At 37.7% G+C, this 25004-nt stretch overlaps 2 non-coding genes and 1 pseudogene across 2 annotated transcripts; all 3 read left to right on the top strand.

The window, feature by feature from the left end:
- Window positions 1-11523: 11523 nt before the first annotated feature.
- Window positions 11524-11686, top strand: LOC148938734 (U1 spliceosomal RNA). Its single transcript, XR_016143635.1, has one exon. It is a non-coding gene; the product is annotated as a U1 spliceosomal RNA (small nuclear RNA).
- A 607-nt stretch (window positions 11687-12293) lies between these two features.
- LOC148938733 (U5 spliceosomal RNA) lies at window positions 12294-12416 on the top strand (annotated as a pseudogene).
- Window positions 12417-16024: 3608 nt separating this feature from the next.
- On the top strand, window positions 16025-16216 carry LOC148938732 (U2 spliceosomal RNA). The gene has a single exon (XR_016143636.1). It is a non-coding gene; the product is annotated as a U2 spliceosomal RNA (small nuclear RNA).
- The last annotated feature ends 8788 nt before the right edge of the window (window positions 16217-25004 follow it).

Genomic DNA, 25004 nt, shown 5'->3' with positions numbered 1-25004 from the left:
ATAAAAATTGGATTCGTGTCTGGTACACACAAGGACATCCATGTCAGGAAATGTTATTAGATTAGAGCAATGCACGTTCTTTGTTAAGGTATTAGAATTTTTTAGAAATTTGTTTACCTCATTTATAAAAAGATTTGGGAGAACAAAGTCCAAATAAAAGTGAGGGAGTTTTAATCGGCTGTTGTCATCTGGAAGGACGGACTATGTAATTCGACTAACGAGTGTACGTTTTTTATATTTTAATTGACTGATTATAAGAAAAGCGACTGAAAGCTTTATAGTAACAACTTGGTTCGATTAGACAACGGTCAACTTCATCAATAAGGGACTTACAGCTTTTCCTAGTTTGTGTACCTATTAATCATCCCTGATATACATTTAGACTAAAACAAATAATTTATCTACATTTACTCTGTTTCTGAGGCATTGAGCATAAATTTTTTTTCATCTCCATGGGGCTACGCAACAATTGTAAATAAGAATGCATGATAATGACGTTGCTTCATAATTATTTTAAGGAAGATTAGCTGTAGTTATATGGTTAAATGCATAATATGGTTATATAATATATGGTTAAATAATATGGTTAACTAATAAAAAAACATAATATGGTTCTGAAAAGTCAGGAATAAAGACAAGGTTCTAATTGAACTTTATTTTGTTCTTCCTATAAAATCAATATGTACAAAATAAGGGCACACGACTTGTGATATTTGAATATTATAATATACAAAATACTCTTTAATCACAATATTTAGTCACAAAATACTCTTTAATCACAATATTTACATCTGTTTTAATACCAGATTCAGAACTCACTGAAACGTAATTTCCCTTGCCGCACCATCAGCCCTTAATGTTTACGTAGCAATTTAGTTTGCTTCTAGTACTTTTGAGGGTGATAATTCTTCCTGAAAAAGTTTACCCTCAAAATATTTCTTGGGAAGGGGCCAGGAATATCAAGGATAATTTTTAGGATTATCATTTTTGCAGTTTTCAAGGAGAGTTCCACCAGGAATTTGCCTTCTCGGGGAATCTTTGGCCACCCCTCTTCTATCTGTGGGGGGGGGGTAAACAATTAATCATAGCCACATGTGCTACGCTCAAAATATGTCCATAATAAGAGGGGAACTGTCATCTCTAGTAATATCATTAGAGACTCAGTACCAATTTTTTGGGGGGATGAAGGGAGGCTTGGGATTAAAGAGCCCATCTTTAGTCATCTGAAGGAACTCCCACTAAAATTTAGAAAGTGTTTGGAAACAAATACAATTTTAGACGCTGCGTTGTCGTAGCATCCCCCCCAACCCTATACGCTTAGAAAAATCTCCTGAACATCCCCTCCCCCCTGAAGGGTTGGTTTGCAGCAATGAACTATCCAATATAAATAAATAAATTATGACTCAAATGAATCAACTTAGTCAAACATAATCGTAAGTAATTGTAAACAAGCTAAGAGAGACAAGAATAACAAGTTTCTATGGACCGCATATAAACTACAAGGCGAATGATACTGCATGTCATTATGATTTCTTGAACGGGGAAATTATTCATATTGTTTTTCGATTGTTCTAAATCAATTCGTTAATTCAGAATTATTCAGACGGTGGCATATTGACTCTTTTGACCAAAATTTCTGTTTGACACCATAAAATGACTGCCACTTTGCTGGGGCATCCTCTCTTTACTTGCTTAAAAAAGAACACAGTGTCCTTTCGAAGGACCCATTTTCTAAAATTATACGACCGCTATCTCTTGGTCCCTCGCGGGAAAAAATAGAGAAGTTTATAGTTATTTATATAGGGGTTTGTAACCAAAATTTAACGCTTCTTAAAATTGCTGAAATTGATTGCGGGATTATCATCAAAATCGTTTTTCTTTTTACGAGTAGTTTCCCTCTTTTCCAAGAGAATGCATATTTTCTTTTTATAATAGGAAAATTCTAATAGGTAGCGTTGGCGCCATTGGTGATTTATCACCAAACTTGGTGATTTTTCACTCTCTCGGTTATTTTTTTGGTGATTTTCTTTTAATTTGGTATTTTTCTACAAAAACAGTCGACATTTCATTCATGATTGGTTTTTCTGAGGTGAAACTATCGGTGACTTTCATGTTTTCTGTCTTTTTATTCCGTATTACAATGAAATGGCATTATTTTGGTCTTCTCTGTATCCGTTTGGCACTGAGGTTTGCTGCGGCTACAAATTCGAAACTAATACCTTGTCTCATGCGGGTTTGCAACAGATTGAACCTCAGAAACGTTATAGAAATAATCTTTCAAATCAAGTAAGCATAGGCTCACATGAATATAGATTCAACAGCCTAAGCTAGTGTTTTTTAAGGAGCTGAACAATATTTAAGGGAAAGGGAAGAAAAGATACTAGTGGTAGGGTATAAGCACTTTAAACACACCCCTAGCAGGATTTTAAACACATCCCTGTTTTAAAGTCATCCCTAGCAGAATTTTAAACACATCCCTGTTTAAAAACACATCCCTGTTTTAAAATCATCCCTAGCAGGATTTTAAACGCATCCCTAATTTTCTAGACATCCCTACTTTTGAACGCATCCCTATACAACCGGTCAGCAGGTGTTATGTTTACATTGGGATGGCACACTCTCGTATTTTAAACCCAATGTTTTAATATGTCTCGTATTTTATACCCAATGTTTTAAATGACCAGGTGTCATGCAATAAAAGATGGTGCAATTTTGCATAACCTTGCTTCAGTATTAGAAAAGAGCTCACTGTGTCAACATCAAAGATATTATAATAGATGCTTTTACACTATTGGATGTTGAAGGCACTATCAATAACGAAATGGGACATAGAGTGCCTAAGGTAGCAGTGAAAATTACAAGGGGTTTCCAGCTAACCATAGAATGGGACAAGATGTTTCAGGGGTATGTTATATCATTAAGCAAATTCAAGTCGGAAGAACAATTATGCTTTGCAGCAAAAGTGAATATAATGCATATGCAGATATTACAAGACCGAAAAGAATGAAGAGAACAATCTGAAGAGGAGTAAGTTTGTTACTAGCGGAATTCTTAGTCTATAATTGGTAGTGAGAGTGTCAGGATTAAAAATGACTCTATTTGAGAACCAAAAAATCTTACGGAATCTAGTAAAATTGGAAAAGTGGTTAACTTTAGATGAGAATTTTCTAGAGTTATCTCTTCAAAGAAAAATATTTTCTCAAGGAATGCTTAACGATATAATGGAAACTGATAGCCCTATTTTGGATTATAGCAGGAAACTTTTACATCGTGGCCCAGCTGCATTTACTCAATTATAGATATATTAATTGAGACAAAACAAAAACATATTGTGATTTTGCTTTTAACCACTACTTAGACGACCATTTTGTAAAACAACAAGAAATCGTGTCTAAACATGTTTTGTAACGTCACTCCTCCTAGAAGTCATTCCTTTTATTGATCTTGAGTCAGTTTCTTTTTGGCACTGAGACAGTCAACATCGAAAAATATTTTACGCATGTCCATTATGCTTGTATACATTGGGCAGCTGGTCATCCTGTGATAATTGTACATTTGCTGATGACTATAAAGAAAAGTTTAGATTATGCAATCCATTTAAATTGCATAGAGGATATGCTGCGCAAATTAAAGACTGTAATTTCTGTCCTGAAAAAATTTGTGACTCCCATACTAGAGATTTCCTACGCTCCACTTGTCACTATGATAAATGTGATCAATGGGAAAATACCTAACCTGGCATGACTGCAAAAAACCCTAAACATGATTTCAGTTTATTTATAAGAAACTTGTATCGTCGTGGTTTTAATTTGTTTTGGAAAGAAGAACCTGGTCTACGCTTCAATCGCTTGAATAATAAAAGAGTCTGGCTTTTACGTCATCGCTGTGAAGATATCGGCTACTATGATTATAAACCTACAGACTTTTATTTGGCTGTTTTAGAAAGTGATTTTTCATATGTGAATTTTGTGTGTGACGTTGCTTCAAATAAGTAAACGGAAACATCTGAATTTTATAATATGAATCAGAATATTATTATTGACTTTACAAATAGACTTAATAAAAATGAAATTAAAAAATATTTAAATAAATGTAACCGTGACTTTGCATGCCAAGATGAATGCAAGTTTAATCCTGACAAGCTGCTACCACTTATCGTCTCTGATGATTACCTATAAGTAGAAGAAAAAATCTAAAAGGACGCATTGTTTTTTCTCTATACAAATTTTATTAATAAACAAATTTAGACACCTTTTTAAAGTATATCACTCTTAGGGCATCGAAATTTGTATAATAGAGGTAGGAATGAGTATTTTTGACTAGAAAGTCGTTCATTCGAGAATTGTCACCATAAATTTTGAGAGATTCACTGTAAGTATGTCCGCGACATCGGAAAACAAAATATAATAAAGCATGAAAACTACAGTTTTTGGCTAATAAATCTTAAACCCGCTTCCAATTTTCAATAATAAACTTTCCAATTTGCTTAAGAAAGTTTTTAATTTGAGGCATGTATAACGTATAAGGTTTGCCAAGAGGATCGAAAAATTTAATATTCTTTGTTGTTTGAAAGATGTTTAGCCAAAGCCCCGTCTTTACAGTTGATGGGCTGCTCTTAACAACGAATAGGGCTCTTACAATGCTCTTAACAATGATAACATTGGGGGGCAACCATTGATGTATATTAAAGATCTCAGGATTTAGTTTACCAACTAATTGTAAATCTTTAGTTGTCACATATCTAAGTATACTGCTAGTGTCAGTGTTCGTTTTAAATTCATATCCAAAAGTCAGACCTCTCAATTTCTTGTAGGATATTGGATTCATCAGTATGAGTTGTGTATAACTTACATGATTTGAAAGATTGTTGCCCGCTCCCCCTGAAAACTAAGGCATGTTTATTTGTTTTGTTTTTGTTGCTTTTTTTATTACTTGTTTTTGAGGGGGGGGGCATTTTAAGCGCTTTTATGGTAGAATAGATGCCCCAGAGTTAGGAATTAGTCATGAATTATAGTTATGCAGAAGCAACATTTTGGAGAAAAGATTGGAAGATGAGAGCTTGAAATTTAATTTTTTTTAGCAAGAATAATTTTTGCAAGAATATTCCACCCACCTTCGAATCTTCATAAATTGACGTCACTGTCCCTCTTTTACAAGTAAGTGATAACTTTCACTAAGAACTATTGGCGATAACGAATTAAAAGCTTTAGGGATATTTAGGAAAGAAGTAGCCTAAAACAGAAAACAGCGTGAAACAAATGGTAATAGGGGCGTATTAACTACAATACATGTATTGTAGTTAATACGATCAAAAAGATTTTCGTAGATGCATTTGACTTGCAAATATATTTTTACATTAGCTTGCATTTTTGTAGTAGAGACGTGTAATATTGCGTCTATATGTATGTTCAATAACCGAGTACATTTTTTGCTTTTTCGATAATTCAGAATTGAAAATGTTTGCTCACAAATATATTTGCTACCAAACACAGTAATTAATTGCTCAGCAAACCTTTTTAATTCCTTGTAGTTTTCATTAGGCAAACTTCCATAGAAATCCACCAAGTTGTTTTTTTTTCCTTAAAAGCTATTTTAAGTGTGGTATCATTTTGAAAATCTATCACCTTGAATTGCAAATCACTTTGTAAATTACTGATATCCACTGCGAAGGGGTTTTCGAAAATATTCATCTTACGTGAGATCTTTGTGAAATCAAGAACCCGGTTTTCAAACTCAGTTTGATGTTGTATTAATGCACTTTTTAATTTAGTATTTTGCCAAATAAAATTTATACAAGCTTTTTCTACTGCTTTCTTGCAATTTGGAAAATGGTTGATGTGAATATATCCTTGAGGTGATGAATATATTTCAAAAATAAATCTTGACTGATCCAACTGGATGGTGAGACTCCACCTGCTAAGTTTGCTGGTGCACTAGTTAGCATGTGAGGCTGAAAATTTTTCTCTGGAAATATAAATTAAGGTAGTAAATACTGACTGCTTGCAAATAACAGTCCCGACCAAGGTCACAAGGACACCTCTCTCTGATGATGTTGCCTTGCACAATATCATCTGACCTCTCTCCCTAAAAACTTTAGGAGGAACGTGAACTGTGGTCACATAATTTTCGTCACAGTCGTATATGTCACTTGCCTTAAAAGGAAGCTTTTCTAGAACAGACTTCGGGTTTGAGAAAAACTTTTCAATGTTGACTCTGTTGAAGCTCGTTGCATGACCAGAGCTTGTGGGTTCAGGCTTGCGTAGTAATATTTGTGGATTTTGAGCTCGAAAACCATTTAGCCAGTCTATCCCTGTCTTTTTGGCATTGCTCCAGTTCTTAGGGATCTTCTTGTTGTTTGCTATAGTAAAGTAGTTGATGCAGTCAAAGTCATATGCACTGGCAATTGTAGTTACAATTAGTTGAGCTCGCAGTCGCAATCAGTCACATTGACAAGTATTTGCAGTTGCAAGTAGTCACAAGTTCAAACAGTTGAAAGCAGCCACAGTTTGAAAAAGTCACAATAACAGTAGCTAATTGCATAAGTAGTAGCTGTACCAGCCCTCAAAGGTTCAATTTATTGCTTTCAGCAGTTTTTCAGATATTGTTCATATGCCCTTTTGACGACCTGCATGCATCGAATACATATTGATTTGTTCAATATACTTTGCAATATTCCTTGATAGTTTCGCCTGAATGTCCTTGGCCATGTCCATTACAGATAGACCATTTCAACATCCATATTTTTAGTTATAAATCCCCTCAACAGGTCCCTAGGTTTCAACTAAATACCTTTATCCGTTCCTAAGATGCCCTAATATGCCCTTATGACAATCTTGGACGGAGATAGAGTCTTTTGATTTAGTTTAACATCCACAATAATATGCTCTGAAAGTTCCAACGTACCCCTTTTTTCCTGGGATATTGCACATACAACCTTTTGACAATCTGGATATGTATTGTACCCATGGGCGCCCATAAGGGGGGGAGGGGGCCGGGGGGGTTGACTCCCCCTCCCTAGCGGAATGATGTTGCCTTATGTTTATATTTTTGTTATGAGATTTCTATTATATAGCATTAAAAATGCCAATTAGACGAGGTTTGCCCCCTCCCCCGGAACTCAGCTTATGGGCGCCCATGATTGTACCTTTTGATTTAGTTTTACTCCCTCTCTAGTTTCCCTGAAAGTGGAAACTTAACGCCTATTCTGTTCCTGGGATATTCTATCTATGCTGCTTTGACAACCTGAATGTACTTAAACCCTTTTGAAAAAAAAAACCACCCTCGATTTTGTAGATGGGTTTCATCTGGTACATGCAGGGAAATGTCCCAGTATGTACCATATTTTTCCGTCCCACTATATACCAGGTGACACCCATCTGCACAATCAAGTGTTATTTTTTCTTCTGAATGTTTTGCCACAAGATGGCCACATAACATGACCAGATAATTTGGCTTACATTTGGTACCCCAAGCTCTAGATTCTACTGAACTAAAAAAAAAATTAACAAAGAAAATTCAAAGACAAAATATTTTTTGGGGTGTATTTTCCAAACTTCGAGATAGATTTGCTCAAAAACAAGAATTGTAACATACCAAACAGTTGGTCTGGACTGGATAGTTGAAAATCAAACTAATTATGCTAGATGAGGCTTACGGATTTTTTCAAGAATGCTATATGGCAGAATGCTAGATAGCACCCCCTGTCACTTCGTTGGGTAGTGGTATGGTTAGTAATATGGTCCGTCAGGTGCGTTGCGGCGAGGGTCTTGTGGGCCGCGCCAATACGCCTCGCGAGCTGCATGCGGCCCGCGAGCCCCGGGCTGTCGACCCATGATTTAGATAATTATTTTTTGCGATTTTATTTAGTCAGTCAAAGACGTTTAATAATGCCTTTGATAAAGTTTGCATATACGCAGTATGTGGATAGTCCTGTTGTCTGGACTACTAAATTTTTTATAAATTAAATGTCAATGAAGCCTGCTAAATTGATCAAATGATAAATCTGTCCAGATGCTTCACAGCTAAAACATTACAACTACTGATGGTTCCATCATCGCTTACGATGAACAAAGCTAAAGCGAAATCTCATTCGAGCATGCAAGGAGGAATGTTGAAACGAATTATCTTTGTTTGCTACTCTTTCCTCAGGAAAATGGAGGCCAAAAAATGTAAATTTTTTTTCCTTTTGATACTTGCTGTCGCATGTCTTCTAACCGCACAATTCATTCTTCTTCATAATGGATTTTCATTATTTCAAAGAATATCTTAGAATAAAAAAAAAGAAAAAAAAGAATTATAACAAAGAATTTTTTTATATTTTTTTCCCTTCTGATACTCACTGTCGCATGTCTTCTAACCGAACAATTCTTTCTTCTTCATAATGGATTTTTATTATTTCAAAGAATTTGTTAGTGACTTTAGCTTTAGCTGCTCAGATTGGCCTATTTTCAAATGATGGTCCAGGCTATTCATTTTCACCCATTGTGAATTTGTGTTTCTCCGGTCATTCTCTTGAACTGATCATAGTAGGGGTGCTACGGTAGGGGTGGCTAGGGGTGCTACGCTGGAACTTTTATATCACGTTATTGTGGATATCGAACCAAATCAAAAGGTTATATCAAAAGGTTTTAGGGTATTTTGATGGGTAACTTTAATTAAATATGGATGATATGTTGAAGTAGATGAGAGTTTTGGTTTTTACTCCCCTGATCCCCACCATCTGGTTACATCACAATTTCATAGTATTGAAAGAGAACTCTGTTTACACCCCTCCCCTTAGGGGCGTCGTATCGAGGGGGATTGCCCACCTAATAATCTTGAGAAAAAAATTATTATATAGCCTGTGCCCCGTGACTATCAGGATAAGGACCCCTCTGCCCCCCCCCCCAATTAAAATGCTGGAGCTACGCCCTCCCCCCCTTGTGGATGCACGCAGGGACAGACATCTCCCTTGGCACCTAACTACGCCACTGTAAAATGGCACCTTTTAGTGTCATTTGTGGACTCGAAAGGTTGAGAAGCATTAAAAAAATACCATTATATTTTTTTTCATAGTAAAAGACAAATGATTGGAGGTTTAAATTCACCCCCCCCCCCCATTGCTTGAATAATACCCCTCTTGTATACTTACTGTCTCAGATTCCTTAGTAAGTGAAAACCAAAAACCAAGTTATGAAAAAAACTGTCAAGTGAAAAATATTATTTTACTACTTCTCTGTGACAGGTAGTAAAAGAACGTACCTTTTTGACTGAAATTTATAAGAATCCAATTTTTCTTATTGAAGGAGCATAGTTGAATCTGAGAACGAACAAAACATACCCTCTATTGCCAATACTTACATCTATTTAATTAATTCTATTTAACAACTCTGATGGATGAGAGACATACAAGAGCAAAAATGCTTATAAATTTCAGGCTTTGTAATCTTAAAGGTCTGAACATTTCCTTCGTATATTCCTTATTAACGACTAATTAGTAAATCTTTTTTTATAACGGACCGGCCAAAGAAGAGAGCAAGCACAAAAAGATTTCCCATTTCTCTAAATTTTGACGATATCCTCCTACCCTATTTAGATACGACCTGCTTTTTGTTTGGCCCTACATGGGTGACTGACAAGGACTAGGACTGTTGACTGACAAGCCCTGGAAAGTAGATTTGACTAATATTTTTCGTAAAGCTTACCGTTTGAGATACGGTTAATCAGTCAGGTACCCAGCACAATCCGAAAACAAAATCTCTGAAAATTATCTAGTAAATCTTCCTCCATATTTGAGATTACCCGCGCTTCGGAATCATACTTCACTACTGTCGTTACTGTTGCTTCCAGTATTCTAATCTTGGTTGGCAGACGTATCTTACTATTCCTCCAAACTTTTTTTTTAACTACAAAAACACCCTGGGCTCTGGCTATTCTAGTTTTAACTTCTTCACTACACCCACCGTCTTTATTAATACTAAAATAAGAAAACAGGTTTTTTCAATTGAAAGTAAGGAGCAACATTAAGACTTGCAAAAACAAAAAAATTATTGTGTATACGAGGGACACTGTCCTCTAAGCTTCTTCTTCAAATTAAATGGGTCTTGTTTTCAGGAGTCATTCATAAAGAATAGATACAAAAAGTCACAATTTAGCATAACAAGCTAGGTATTGAGGAGGGCAGCCCACCTCACATTTGGAATAATTTATGTTTGTTTCAAGCTTCAATGTTGCTCTTCACTTTCAGTTGAAAAAGCTTGCTTTTTTAAAGTTCTTAGCGTTTTTGAAATAATACTGGAAAATGCATCTCCAGCCTTCATGGACTCTTTCCCACCTTTGATAGAAAATGACTCAATGGAAATTTTGTTCTTTGTAAAATCCCCCTGGAAAATGCCATCCTCTCTGAAAATTCCCTCCGGAGAATTCCTGCGAACAATCCCGCCTGGAAAATTCATATTTTCATATTCATATTCCCGCCGGGAAAATTCGGCGATACCTCAGGAACGGCTAAGGGTACTACGTTGAAATTGTCAGGACATGTTCAATGGGAAATTGAGCTAAATCAAAATACACCATTTTCAAATTATTTAATTTTCTTTTGCTTTTTTTTTTATCTTTTTGTCATTTTGGGTTTTTTAATTAAAATTTTTTACAATTATTGATTTGCAAATTTTACGTTTATCATTAAAATTTTGAGATAAACTTTGATATTATGGGAAATTAAATAAAAAAAAACAAGTTTTTTTAACTGAATGTAAGGAACGACGTTAAAACTTAAAACGAACAGAAATTATTCCGTATATGAAAGGGGCTGTACCCTCTTCAACACCTCGCTTTGCGCGAGAGCTTTTTATTGTTTAAAAAAAAATAGAGTTGTGAGAAAGTAAAACTTTATCGTAAAGAGGGAGGCGTTGAGGATAGGACAGCCCCTTTCATATACGTTGAGTATGGGACAGCCCCTTTCATATTTCAAAATTTAATGGTGAAAAAGCCAATGACCACTCGCCATAATTAAATTAAAATTCCCAACCTGAATTGAAGTCGCCATGCATCTCTTTTCAAAATAGTATGCAATTATCAAATGCTGAAATTTAAATTGAACCAATATTCGAACTGAATTGTTGAAGTTATTGTTTTTGACCTCAGAGGGCTTGGTGCTGTGGTGAGTTGTTGGTAGTAGTAGTAGTAGTAATGACTAAAACCCCCTTTGGTTGTTAACGAGAAAATAATTGGCATAATCAGTAGAACGGCCCCTGGGTTCTCAGAAATAAGTTTCGACTTTTCAATCATATTGATAACAGAGTGAGAAATCCCTGATTTTCTTTTCTCACAAAGATAAACTTGCATTCAAAGGATTAAAACGTTTGCATATGAAAATGAAATGGGGCATTGCTACTTTCAAAAAAGAATTAGAGACTTGATTCATTTATGTGAAAAAGTTTTGTAAACCTTCATCTGGCTAATAAATTGGAGCTTCTGAGTGGCATTCAAAGCAACGGGATTTATGTCGAAAGATATTACTAAAATGTTAGATCTCAATTAAACATCCTTACTTAACTTGAAAGCTGCTTTGATTAAGAAGGAGGCGTTCCCAGGGCGAGGTTCTTCCGTTGCACTTCGGATTGGCTGACCCTGTGATTACCCCAAATGGAGGTAACTCAAATACTTAATTTTTGGTAGTGGGGGAGTGTGTTCGCGCGGATCCCTGTCCACACTCTGTAAAGTTCTGTCCTTTGGACCTCTTTTATATGTCACATATTTATCAATTGTAAGCATAAAGCATACAATGTTAGATTCCTGATGCATAACGTTTTTGAAAATACTCTGTAATTATTAAATGCTGATTTTTAAATTCAAATAGGAATCGCATCAAATTGCTGAAATTTAGATAAAGTAACAAAGGCTAGTCTTAAAAACTGAAATGCCCTTGGTCCCCACATATTTCATCAAGTCAATTGCGTTGGCAACATATCAAATTACAAATTCCTTCACGACCACCAAGGTTCTTGGACTATTTAAATAGGGGGGCCTTTGACTACAGCCATTGATCCACCCCTCAGTTACATTACACTTATTTTTGAGCCCGATTACTGAATAGTAATATTATTTTCTGCGGATGTAGGTTTTGTACCATGTCATAAAAGTTGCCCATGAGTTGCTGCTCATTGAATATGTTTTCCCCTCATGTGATTTTTTTGCCCGCATTTATTTGATTAAACATTGAATTCCTGATAACTTTCGAACCTTGTTAAAAAACCAATAAGGATTTACTACGATTTATTTTTACATACTCAAATCGTGTCTAGCAATTTTTCGAACTCTAGACTCTCTTACTATCGAGTTAATCTTTCGCCTTTTACTAAGGATTATCGTTACCATGGGGAGGGGCACTTGATGAGTCTTAACAAATTTTTGAATACCGAAAGGCAGACTAGTCTATAATCTTGTAGTATGTTCTAATATTCCAAGATTACTTATCTGACAAGCCCGATTATTTAACCTTAGCGTTTGACGAGACATAAATGACATGAGAGGTCAGTAGGATTACTACCTGAGGAAACGGTCTTGATTAGTGGTCAGACAAGTAACCCTGGAAAAAGCGGGATAATTGAAGTCATATCATGAACAAAAATTCAACCTTTTCAAAAATGAAAAACAAATTGTGAAATTATGGGCAGATAGCAAAAAGGGACAGTAATTGTGAAATGTGGCACACCTTCCAGGTGTTTCTAAATAAGCTATGTTTATAGTGAAGTAGACATGATTAGTGTTGTTATTCTCCTAGTTGCATACAGCTTTTCAGTTGACAAGTTACCGGCTAAGTATTTGTTGTTATCTTTTGCAGATTACGTCCGGCGAAGCTAATTTTAAGCGGGTAAGGAATGCTCGAAGGCATTCTTGGCTCGGTGCAATAACGAGCCAAGTCCTAGGTGCTCTTGAGTCTCCATTCTCTTAGGGCCCTCATTCCTCCTTCGTCTAGGAACAGTATTTCCATTCCGTTAAGAAAGAAAAACGAGTAAACATGGGGGTTTTAAAGGCCAAATGAAAATACTGAAAAAACGCAACAAGGCGAAGCGAAAAATACAATCAATGCGACTGGCCGAAGAACAAAACAAAAAATAAAACGCGGAAAGTAAATTATTCGCTTGTATCCGTCGTTGGCGGTTCAATTTTCAATTTCTTTGCAAATCACAGATATTGGTGAATGACTCACTTCTATTGTTGTTAGGTACTTGGTTTCAATTCTTTCAGTTTTTTGGATTTTTTTGATTTTTGTTTATCTTTTAATTTTTTTTTTTCACATTCACATTGTCTGTCGGCTTTTCTATTTTGGGCTCGTTATTCGGCGCTTGAATTCATTATATTTATTCGTATTACGTTGATGAATAGAGTCGTTTGTACATTAAAAATATTAGCGTTGCTGTGTTTTTTCCGTACTTTCATTTGGTCTTTAACCCCATTTTTGCTCGTTTTTCTTTCTTTATGTTATGTCAGGCCAATGTGGTTTAAGAAATTATTCTTTTTCCATTCCAGTTTAGGAGGTTCCTCTAAAATGAGGAGTTTTGAATCTTATAGGGGCAAATCCTTTCATTTGGGGATTACATGGGTTTCTAGCCTAATACTATCAAAAGCCTAAACGACAACACTGGTGACGATGAATGGTGTCAATTCAAGAAAATTATAGAGGCTAGGTAATATCCAGTGCCCCCCCCCCCCAATATATTTGTCTGATACGTTAAAACGTAACGCAATACATTTAAACAAATTTTCGATGCGTTTTTTAACCATTTTATACCCCCCTCCCCGCTCCTACAAAGTGAAATTCTGGAAACGGCCCTGGGGAGGGGAAGAGTATTCTTCATAATCAAGGGAGGGAAAGTTCGTTTTTTTTCAAATTTATTTAACAAAAATACAAAAAAAAACCAATCCCCTTGTCATAAAAAATGCCACAAAAAGAGTTTCTTGACTCTGGAAGGGGGATTGAGACCAGACTCTTGCAGGAAACCCCCCCCCCATTGAAGGTACTGGTATTCACGCATGCTACTTGGTAATAATACAACTTACACTGTGACATTATTAAATTTGCTCCAAAGATGGACACAAAAGCTGAATTTTTAATCACCCAATTTTCCCCAATTTTAATCACCCAATTTTGAGATAGCCATTTTGTTCAGCGTAGGTTAGTTGATTTCCAGATAGAAAATATGTTTTGAGGAGGACACTCCCCCACAACCCTCAGGGAAAGGGTTTTAAGTTATGCACTGGGGGAATATAAAGTTTTTATAGAAGGCGTTGTCATTGAAACTTCAAAACAGGCTCATTCGATTGGAAATTTCAAAGGCCTAGTGCCCTTTTTAATAGTCAAAAGTGATTGGAAGGCAACTAGCGCCCCCCGCCCATCATTACCCCAAACACATCCAATTAAAATTTTGAGATAGCCACTTTGTTCAGCGTAGGCTAGTTGATTTCCAGATAGAAAATATTTTTTTGAGGAGGACAGTCCCCCACAACCCTCAGGGCAAGGATTTTAAGTTATGCCCTGGTAGGCATATAAGGTTTTTTATAGAAGGCGTTGTCGTAGAAACTTCAAAAAAGCTCATTCAATTGGAAATCCAAAGGGCTAGTGCCCTTTTTAATAGTCGAAAGTGATTGTAGGGCAACTAGCCCTCCCCCCACGCCCATCATTCCCCAAAAAACACATTCAATAAAAATTTTGAGATATCCATTTTGTTCAGCATAGTTGATTTCCAGATAGAAAATATGTTTTTGAGCAGGATACTCCCCCACAGCCCTCAGGGCAAGGGTTTTAAGTTATGCCCTGGGGGCATATAAGGTTTTTTATAGAAGGTGTTGTCGTAAAAACTTCAAAAAAGGGCTCATTCGATTTGAAATTCAAAGGGCTAGTACCCTTTTTAATAGTCGAAATTGATTAGTGATATTGGTTGTTGTTGTTGTTGTTTAGACCAGGGCACTTCGTATTGAAGGAGTTGTCGTGTGAACTTCGAAAGGGGCTCTTTCAATGGAAAACAGAAAGGGTTGACGTCCTTTTTAATAGTTAAATGTGATTGGAGGGTAACTGATCTCCCTCCCACGCCCACCCTCCCATTTCCCCATGATGTTTAAAAACTAAATGTTACCTTAAGATAAAATCAAAGTGCACTGTGATAATGCTAATTCCCAATAAGGCATCTCATTAGTATCCCAAGAACGACTGAGGGTATTATGTTCACTCTTTCGGGGCCTAAATGTTGCGACTCCTTTGGTACATAGAACATTAAAATCAACGAGTTTAATGTAGCTTAATAATTACCATAAAATGCAAAACAAAATTCAACGCCTCCTAGTGCAGTTGGTTATGCTTAAAGGTGAAATCAATGCCGGAGAAATCGTTTGGATGATTGAATAATTTTTTATTTTTATTTTTTTCCAACAAATACAAAATACTTTAACAAAAAATTAACTTCTAATGTCACAAATCTATGCAATCTTATTTTTTATGAAAATGTTTTTTCTACTTTAAGATGTTAGTGGCTTTGCCTAAATGTAACGTCAAAGAAGTTTTCAGTATAAAAATTTAAAATTAAAATTAGAAGTTAATACAGAACTTCAGGGTATTTTTTGCGAGGATTTTAAACTAAACAAGAGACACTTCATGCTTTCAGTTTTGTCAAAAGGGTTATGCCTTGGGAACGGCTACCGGTACTATGTTGAAATTATCAGGACATGTTTAATGGGAAATTGAGCTAAATCAAAATACACCATTTTCAAATTATTTAATTTTCTTTTGCGTTTTTTTTTATCTTTGTCTGATTTTGGCTTTTGGAATAACAATATTTTCCAAGTCTTTATTTGCGAATTTTCCATTTACCATGAGTATTTTGAGAAAAAATTTGATATTATTGGAAATGTTTATACTGTTTATAAAAATCTAAACACAAAGGGATAAGTTAATTGAATGTCATTTGTGTATTGCAACCGTAATTAAATTTGTGACAAACTTTCTTACTCGTATTCTTATATAGTCTTTGACAATTTTTGTTGAATTATCGCTTCTCGGCCTTTTGGCTAAGATCAAAGTGTATTATCTGTTCTTATCAGCTTAATATCTGATACGGTCCCTACATAGGGCCCAGAATATTAAACTGATTTTTGGAAACCGGAGGGATGTCGGGGCTTGCTCCGCTCCCTTCACACGTTGGCCCGGTATTGCAGTACCTCCGGGATCGGCACACCCCTTTCGAGAGGAAATTAAAGTCCATGAACCCTTAATCATTGAGTATAATGCGTTTCTCAAATTTTATAGAAACCACACCTGTAGTTTCCTAGCCCTTGAATATATTGAAACTAATTTTATTTTTCATCTGAAAGAAAGAAAAATTGTTTATAATTTACAAAATTTAATGGTGAACAAGCCAATGACCACTCACCATAATTAAATTAAAATCCCAAACCTGGATTGAACTCCCCATGCATCTTTTTCGAAAATAATATGCAACTATTAAATGCTGCATCAGATAAAAAATTTTAGACAGAAATTTTGTTAAAAATAGTTCAAAGTTCAGATAACAAAATCTTCGTTGTCGACACAGCCCCCAAGGGGCCGGGGGTAGGCGTTGTAAGTTATGCCCCAGGGGCATATATGGTTGTTATGGAAGGATTGCTCGTAGAAACTTCATAGAGGGTTCATTTGATTGGAAATTGAAAGTTCTAGTTCACTTTTTAAGAGTAAAGAGATTTAAGGGCAACTAGCCCCCCCCCCTATGCGCTTTTTTTCCCAAACCCATCCGCTACAAATTTTGAGACAGCAAGTTTTTTTTTAATTGTTCAAAAATTAGATAACAAAAACTCCGATGTCAAGACAACCCCCCAGGGCCCGGGGGGTAGGCGTTGTAAGTGTTGTCCTGGGGGCGTATATAGTTTGTATGAAAGGGATGCTCGTAGAAACTTCATAGAGGGCTCATTTGATTGGAAATTGAAAGTTCTAGTTCACTTTTAAGAGTCAAAACATATCCGAGGGCAACTAGTCCCCCCCCACACACCTTTTTTTCCCCAAGCCTATCCGATAAAATTTTCATAATAGCCATTTCATTAAAAATAGTTCATAGGTCAGATAAAAAAAACTCCTGCGTCAACGCGACCCCCCAGGGCCTGGAGGCAGGCGTTGTAAGTAACGTTCTGGGGGCATATATGGTTCTTATGGAAAGTATACTCGTATAAACTACGGAGAGGGTTCATTTGATTGAAAATTGAACGTTCTCGTTCACTTTTTAAGAGTCAAAAGAGATCAGAGGGCAGCAAGCCCCCCCCCCCCCATACACGTCCTAAATGCATCAAATAAAAATTTTGAGACAGAAATTGTGTTAAAAATAATTCAAAGTTCAAATATCAAAATCTTCGGTGTCGACACAGACCCCAAGGGCCCGGGGGTAGGCGTTGTAAGTTATGCCCCGTGGGCATATATGGTTGTTATGGAAGGATTGCTCGTAGAAACTTCAGAGAGGGCTCATTTGATTGAAACTTGAACGTTATAGTTCATTTTTTAAGAGTCAAAAGTGATCAGAGGGCAGCTAGCCCCACAATCCATTTATTTTTTTCCCAGAGGCACTTCATAAAGAAGGGGTCGTCGTTTAAACTTCAAAAGGGGCTCATTCAATCGGAAATTGAGAGTTCTAGTGCCTTCTCTGAGAGTCAGAAGTAATCGGATTGCAACTAGTCCCCCCAAGCCATTTTCCACAAATATATCTGATAGAAAATTTGAGGTAGCCATTTTGTTAAAAATAGTTCAAAGGTCATATAATAAAAATTCCTTTACGTATGGCCATTTTGTTAAAAATAGTTCAAAGGTCGGATAACAAAACTCCTGTGTCGATGCAACCCCCCAGGGCCCGGGGCAGGCGTTGTAAGTATCGCTCTGGGAAATATATGGTTCTTAAGGAAGGTATGCTAGTATAAACTTCGGAGATGGCTCATTTGATTGGAAATTGAAAGTTCTAGTTCACTTTTAAAGAGTCAAAAGATATCGGAGGGCAACTTGTCACCCCTCCCCATGGCCTTTTTTCCTCAAACCCACCCGAAAAGAACTTTGTGATAGCCGGTGAACAAGCAGAAAGGCTGATGTCTGGGTAAATTTAGAAATATTTTCATTTCTGAAGTATGAATTACATGATCATACCGCTCGATGCTTTTTATGCTCTTTCCAAACATAATAGTCATTTTACTCGGAAATTCAATTTTAAGCCCTCTATGGACCCTTAAGTGGACCATGAATTAGATTACCTCAGTTGCTGCATCACTCACGCTCTATCAGTCATAAATACCTGGCTTGTGAGAAAAGACATTGCGAAGTACAAATGGTACAGCAATGGTGGCAGGACAAAAAAGATGCTTGACTACATCACTGTTCGACGATGCTGGCTTTCGTCTGTCCAGAACTGCCGCTCATACAGAGGTGCCGAGCCTGGCAATGCCGACCATCGTCTCGTCTCTACAAGGATAAAACTCCGGCTGAGGGCCAATAAGAGTAACTCTTCATCCCCCAAAAATATAGACACCTCTCGGCTGAAGCAAGATCCATCGGTTCGCGAGTGGTTTGCAGCTGAAGTCTCTAACCGCTTACAGGCTCTCCAGCTGTGTTCATATAGTGAGTCAGCATGGACCACTATCAAAGACAATGTTCTCAGAGTAGCTACCGAAGTTGTTGTTTCCAGGCAGCGAAAGAAGAATGAGTGGGTTAGCAACCAGACGTTTGATATAATTGAGCAGAGACGGAGAGCGAGATTACGAGGAGATATGACACTCTAATTACAGCTCAACAAACAGCGCAACTCCTTGCTTCACAGCGACAAGAAAGACTTCATTGCGGGTAAGGCCGCTGAGCTCGAGCTAACTGCCCAACGTGCGAGCTGACTGGCCAACATGCCATGACGTCCACAAGCTTGAAAGCAGCGAATTGAGAAACTTTATTCGATCAGTCTCAATGTGTTGGTCTCTGGGAGAAACACTTTAATAAGCTGCTAAACTCAGATCTGCCCGACTGAATTGACCCAGGGCTTGTTGTAGCTGCTCCAGAAGCTACCCTTCCCCCAATGGTGCCGAATTTTCTCCTGAGGAGATTACATCGGCAGTGAGGAAACTGAAAAAAAATAAAGCAGCTGGCACCTGTGGCATCACTTCAGAGCTACTTACTACGGGCGGCCCTGCAATGATACTTTGGCTGCAGATGGTGTTCAGCGAATCTAGTGCACTTTTTCTTATCTGAACTTTGAACTATTTTTAACGAAATGATCATACGTAAAGAAATTTTTGTTATATGATCTTTGAACTATTTTTAACAAAATGGCTACCTCAAATTTTTTATCAGATGTATTTGGGAAAAAAGGGGTTAGGGGGGGAGGGCTAGCTGCCCTCTGATCACTTTTGACTCTTAAAAAGGGCACTAGAACTCTCGATTTTTATTACTTATTATTATCCAACTAGGCACAGCCCAGATAAAAAAAATTCTCTTTGCGATTTTTTATATATGTAACCACAATAGGCTACTCTTGTAGGCTAAATTACTTGTCTCTTCGAAAATGCGGAATTCTTTTACTATCAGGTTTACTGATAGCTCCTTTTGTTGCTACCACCACTTATTGGGAGTAAGGTACGGGGGTCGCCACTTATTGGTGCAAAAATGGCGCAAAAAGGTTGCTATGCCACTTACTCGAAGGGAAGAACCCCTTGTCGGCCAAAATGTTAGTGGGATTCCCGCTCTTACCCCAACGGTTCCGTATCTATCAGGTTTACCGATAGGACCTTTGTTGCTTCCACCAATGTTCGTGGTGATAGCTACCTATCTTATACCGGTAGGCCACAACGCCACTGGCGTGGTAATATACGGGTGTCGCCACTTATTGGAGGGGAAAGCCCCGGCCCAAAATTATAATGTGATGCCCGCGACTACCACACCGGCTCTGCATATATGGGGTTTGGTACTTCCCTATTTACAGTATACCCTGTCCCAGGGTATGATAACGCGATCGAGTGGTCAAATGGCCACTTTCTAAAGCCAAATATACCCGCCTTGGGTTACGGCTAGAAAATATCGAACTCTCCGTGTAGATGGCACACCCCCTTATCAGTAAAATACTGTCGATACCCCATAGCTCTATTCCTACCCTGCCTGGATTATGGAAACTAATACATAGTTTGTAAAGAATATCTTACTTGTTTTCTTCCAAAGGTTCAGGATAATTCCACATAAATCCGAGCGCGTGAATGCACAGATGGCGCGCTACTCCCCCCACTACACGCACTGTGACCAATCGGAGGTTAGTTTCTGAATTGCCCTCGTATATCTCCCCGAACGGGGTCTAAATGCCGACTAAATCAAAATAATATTTTGTACACAACTGTTCATAGCGGTGGACCTTCGCTTGGCCGAGCCAATCATCTCCATCCACATTCAAACCCAATTCTACTCTCTTAGCTTTATCTCTCAATGACTCCCAACCAGGAAGTACAAAAATAGAACTTACTTCAAAGCTTACTTATTGCAACACAACTATGGCTTAGTAATGAGGCTTTTAAATCGTCATTAAGAATTATATTATAAGCAAATCTAAGCAAAAATAATTAGAACGAAAACAGGTCATTTATCTGAAAGGAAAAGAAACAGGGGTGGAAACCCAACAGATGGGTTTGAGGAAAAAAGGGCGAGGAGGGAGGGGGGCTAGGTGCCCTCCAATCTCATTTCACTGTTAAAAAGTGAACTAGAACTTACAATTTCCAATCAAATGATCCCGCTTTGAAGTTAATACGAGCATTCCTTCCATAACACTCATATTTGCCCCCAGGGCATAGCTTACAACTTCTGCTCCAGGGCCCAGGTGGGTTGTGTCGACACCAGAATTTTTTCATATGATCTTTTAACTATTTTTAACAAAATAGCTATCTTGAATTTTTATTGGATGCATTTGGGAAAAAAAGGTTGTTTTTTTTTTGGGGGGGAGCTGGTTACCCTCCAATATCTTTTGATGCTTAAAAAGTGAACTAGAAATTTCAATTTCCAATCAAATGAGCCCTCTCTGAAGTATATACTAGCATTCCTCCCATAAAAACCATATATGCTCTCAGGGCATAACTTATAACCCTTGCCCCTGAAGACTTTGGGGAGAGTGTTCTGCTTAAACATATAATTTCCAGAACTTTCAACTACTTTGAACAAAATTGCTATATCAAATTTTGATTGGATGTGTTTGGGGAAATATTGGGTGTGGAAGGGGTGTCAGTTGCCTTAGAACCACTTTCGACTATTAAAAAGGAACTAGTCATTTAAATTTCCAATCGAATTAGCCCCTTATGAAGTTTCTACAATAATGTTGTCTGTACAAAACCTTATATGCCCCCAAGGCATAACTTATAACCCTTGCCCTGAGGGCTAGGGTTATAGGCGAGGGCAGGGCATAACTTATAACCCTTGCCCTGTAGGGGAGCTGTCATCCTCAAAGACCTAATTTTGAGAATTTAAAACTACAATTAATAAATGGCTATCTCAAAATTTTGATTGGATGTGTTTAGGGAAAAGGTGGGCGTGAGAGGGGGGTTAGTTGCCCTCCAATAACTTTTGACTACTAAAAATGGTTCTAGCCCTTTGAATTTCCTATCGAATGAGCCTTTTTTGAAGTTTTTACGAAAACGCCCTCTATAAAAAACCTTATAAGCCCCCAGGGCAAAACTTAAAACCCTTGCCCTGAGGGTTGTGGAGGAGTGTCCTCCTCAAAAACATATTTTCTATGTGGAAATGAACTAAGCTGAACAAAATGGCTATCTTAGAATTTTGATTGGATGTGTTTGGATAAATGATGGGCGTTGGGGGGGGGGGGCTAGTTACCCTCCAATTACTTTCGACTATTAAAAAAGGCACTAGCCCTTTGAATTTTCAATTGAATAAGCCTTTTTTCCAATTGAATGAGCCTCCCCCCCTCCCACGCTCATCATTCCCCCAAACACATCCAATCAAAATTTTGAGAGAGCCATTTTGTTCAGCGTAATTGACTTCCAGATAGAAAATATGTTTTTGAGGAGGACACTCCCCCAAAACCCTCAGGGCAAGGGTTTTAATTTATGGCCTGGGGGCATATAAGGTTCTTATAGAAGGCGTTGTCGTAGAAACTTCAAAAAAGGCTCATTCGATTGGAAATTCAAAGGGCTAGTGCTCTTTTTAATTGTCGAAAGTTATCGGAGGGCAACAAGCCCCCCCCCCGACCCCATCATTCCTCCAAACACATCCAATCAAAATTTTGAGAGAGCCGTTTTGTTCAGCGTGGTTGATTTCCACATAGAAAATATATTTTTAAGGAGGACACTCCCCCAGAGCCTTCAGGGCAAGGGCTTTAAGTTATGCCCTGGGGGCATATAAGGTTTTTAAAGAAGGCGTTGTCGTAGAAACTTCAAAAAAAGCTCACTCGATTGGAAATTCAAAGGGCTAGTGCCCTTTTTAGTAGTCGAAAGTGATTGGAGGGCAACTAGCCCCCCCCCCACGCCCAACATTCCCTCAAACACATCCAATAAAAATTTTGAGAGAGCCATTTTGTTCAGCGTAATTGACTTCCAGATAGAAAATATGTTTTTGAAGAGGACACTCCCCCAAAACCCTCAGGGAAAGGGTTTTAATTTATGGCCTGGGGGCATATAAGGTTCTTATAGAAGGCGTTGTCGTAGAAACTTCAAAAAAGGCTCATTCGATTGGAAATTCAAAGGGCTAGTGCTCTTTTTAATTGTCGAAAGTTATCGGAGGGCAACTAGCCCCCCCCCGACCCCATCATTCCTCCAAGCACATCCAATCAAAATTTTGAGAGAGCCGTTTTGTTCAGCGTGGTTGATTTCCACATAGAAAATATATTTTTAAGGAGGACACTCCCCCACAGCCTTCCGGGCAAAGGCTTTAAGTTATGCCCTGGGGGCATATTAGGTTTTTATAGAACGTGTTGTTTTAGAAGCTTCAAAAAAAGCTCATTTGAGTGGAAATTCCAACGGCTGGTCCCCTTGTTAGCAGTCAAATGTTGTTGGAGGGCACCTAGCCCCCCCTCCCAACGCCCATAAATCTCTCCAACCCCTCCCAAAAAAATTTTGAGAGAGCCATTTTGTTCGGCGTAGTTGATTTCCAGATAGAAAATATGTTTTTCACGAGGACACTCCCCCACAACCCTCAAGGCAAGGATTATAAGCTATGCCCTGGGGGCATATAAGGTTTTTTATTGATATCCCTGTCGTAGATATTTGAAAAACAGCTCATTCAATTTGAAATTCAAAGGACTAGTGCCCTTTTTAATAGTCAAAAGTGATTTGAGGGCAACTAACCCCCCTCTCACGCTCACTTTTTCCCCAAACACATTTAATCAAAATTTTGAGATAGCCATTTCGTAGTCGATTTCCGCATAGAAAATATGTTTTTGAGGAGGACACTCCTCCACAACCCTCAGGGCAAGGGTTTTAAGATTTGCCATGGGGGCTTATAAGGTTTTTTATAGAGGGCGTTTTCGTAAAAACTTCAAAAAAGGCTCATTCGATAGGAAATTCAAAGGGCTAGAGCCCTTTTTATTAGTCAAAAGTTATTGGAGGGAAACTAGAAACTTGAAAAAAAGCTCATTCAATTTGAAATTCAAAGGACTAGTGCCCTTTTTAATAGTCAAAAGTGATTTGAGGGCAACTAACCCCCCTCTCACGCTCAATTTTTCCCCAAACACATTCAATCAAAATTTTGAGATAGCCATTTTGTTCAGCGTAGTTGATTTCCGCATAGAAAATATGTTTTTGAGGAGGACTCTCCCCCACAACCCTCAGGGCAAGGGTTTTCAGTTATGCTCTCGGGGCATATAAGGTTTTTATAGAAGGCGTTGTCGTAGAAACTTCAAAAGGGGCTCATTTGATTGGAAATTCAAAAGACTAGTGCCCTTTTTCATTGTAGAAAATGATTGGAGGGCAACTAGACCCTCTCCCGCACCCATTATTCCCCCAAACACATTCAATCAAAATTTTGAGATAGCCATTTTGTTCAGCGTAGGTTAGTTGATTTCCAGATAGAAAATATGTTTTGAGGAGGACACTCCCCCACAACCCTCAGGGAAAGGGTTTTAAGTTATGCCCTGGGGGAATATAAAGTTTTTATAGAAGGCGTTGTCATTGAAACTTCAAAACAGGCTCATTCGATTGGAAATTTCAAAGGCCTAGTGCCCTTTTTAATAGTCAAAAGTGATTGGAAGGCAACTAGCGCCCCCCGCCCATCATTACCCCAAACACATCCAATTAAAATTTTGAGATAGCCACTTTGTTCAGCGTAGGCTAGTTGATTTCCAGATAAAAAATATGTTTTTGAGGAGGACAGTCCCCCACAACCCTCAGGGCAAGGGTTTTAAGTTATGCCCTGGGGGGCATATAAGGTTTTTTATAGAAGGCGTTGTCGTAGAAACTTCAAAAAAGCTCATTCAATTGGAAATCCAAAGGGCTAGTGCCCTTTTTAATAGTCGAAAGTGATTGTAGGGCAACTAGCCCTCCCCACATGCCCATCATTCCCAAAAAAAACATTCAATAAAAATTTTGAGATATCCATTTTGTTCAGCATAGTTGATTTCCAAATAGAAAATATGTTTTTAAGCAGGATACTCCCCCACAGCCCTCAAGTCAAGGGTTTTAAGTTATGCCCTGGGGGCATATAAGGTTTTTTATAGAAGGTGTTGTCGTAGAAACTTCAAAAAAGGGCTCATTCGATTTGAAATTCAAAGGGCTAGCACCCTTTTTAATAGTCGAAATTGATTAGTGATATTGGTTGTTGTTGTTGTTGTTTAGACCAGGGCACTTCGTATTGAAGGAGTTGTCGTGTGAACTTCGAAAGGGGCTCATTCAATTGAAAATAGAAAGCGCTGATGCCTTTTTTAATAGTCGAAAGTGATTGAACGGCAATTAGTCCCCTAACCCCGCCCCCCCAACCCATTGGCCCATAAGTTTTAAAACTAAATTTTGCCATAAGATTAAATCAAAATGCACTG

Source organism: Artemia sp. Qi Xiang Cuo, unplaced genomic scaffold (assembly GCF_049724085.1).
Source record: "Artemia sp. Qi Xiang Cuo unplaced genomic scaffold, ASM4972408v1 HiC_scaffold_2992, whole genome shotgun sequence".
NCBI lineage: Eukaryota > Metazoa > Arthropoda > Branchiopoda > Anostraca > Artemiidae > Artemia > Artemia sp. Qi Xiang Cuo.
Note: the sequence above shows the minus strand (reverse complement) of the source record. Positions and strands in the feature narration are given on the sequence as shown.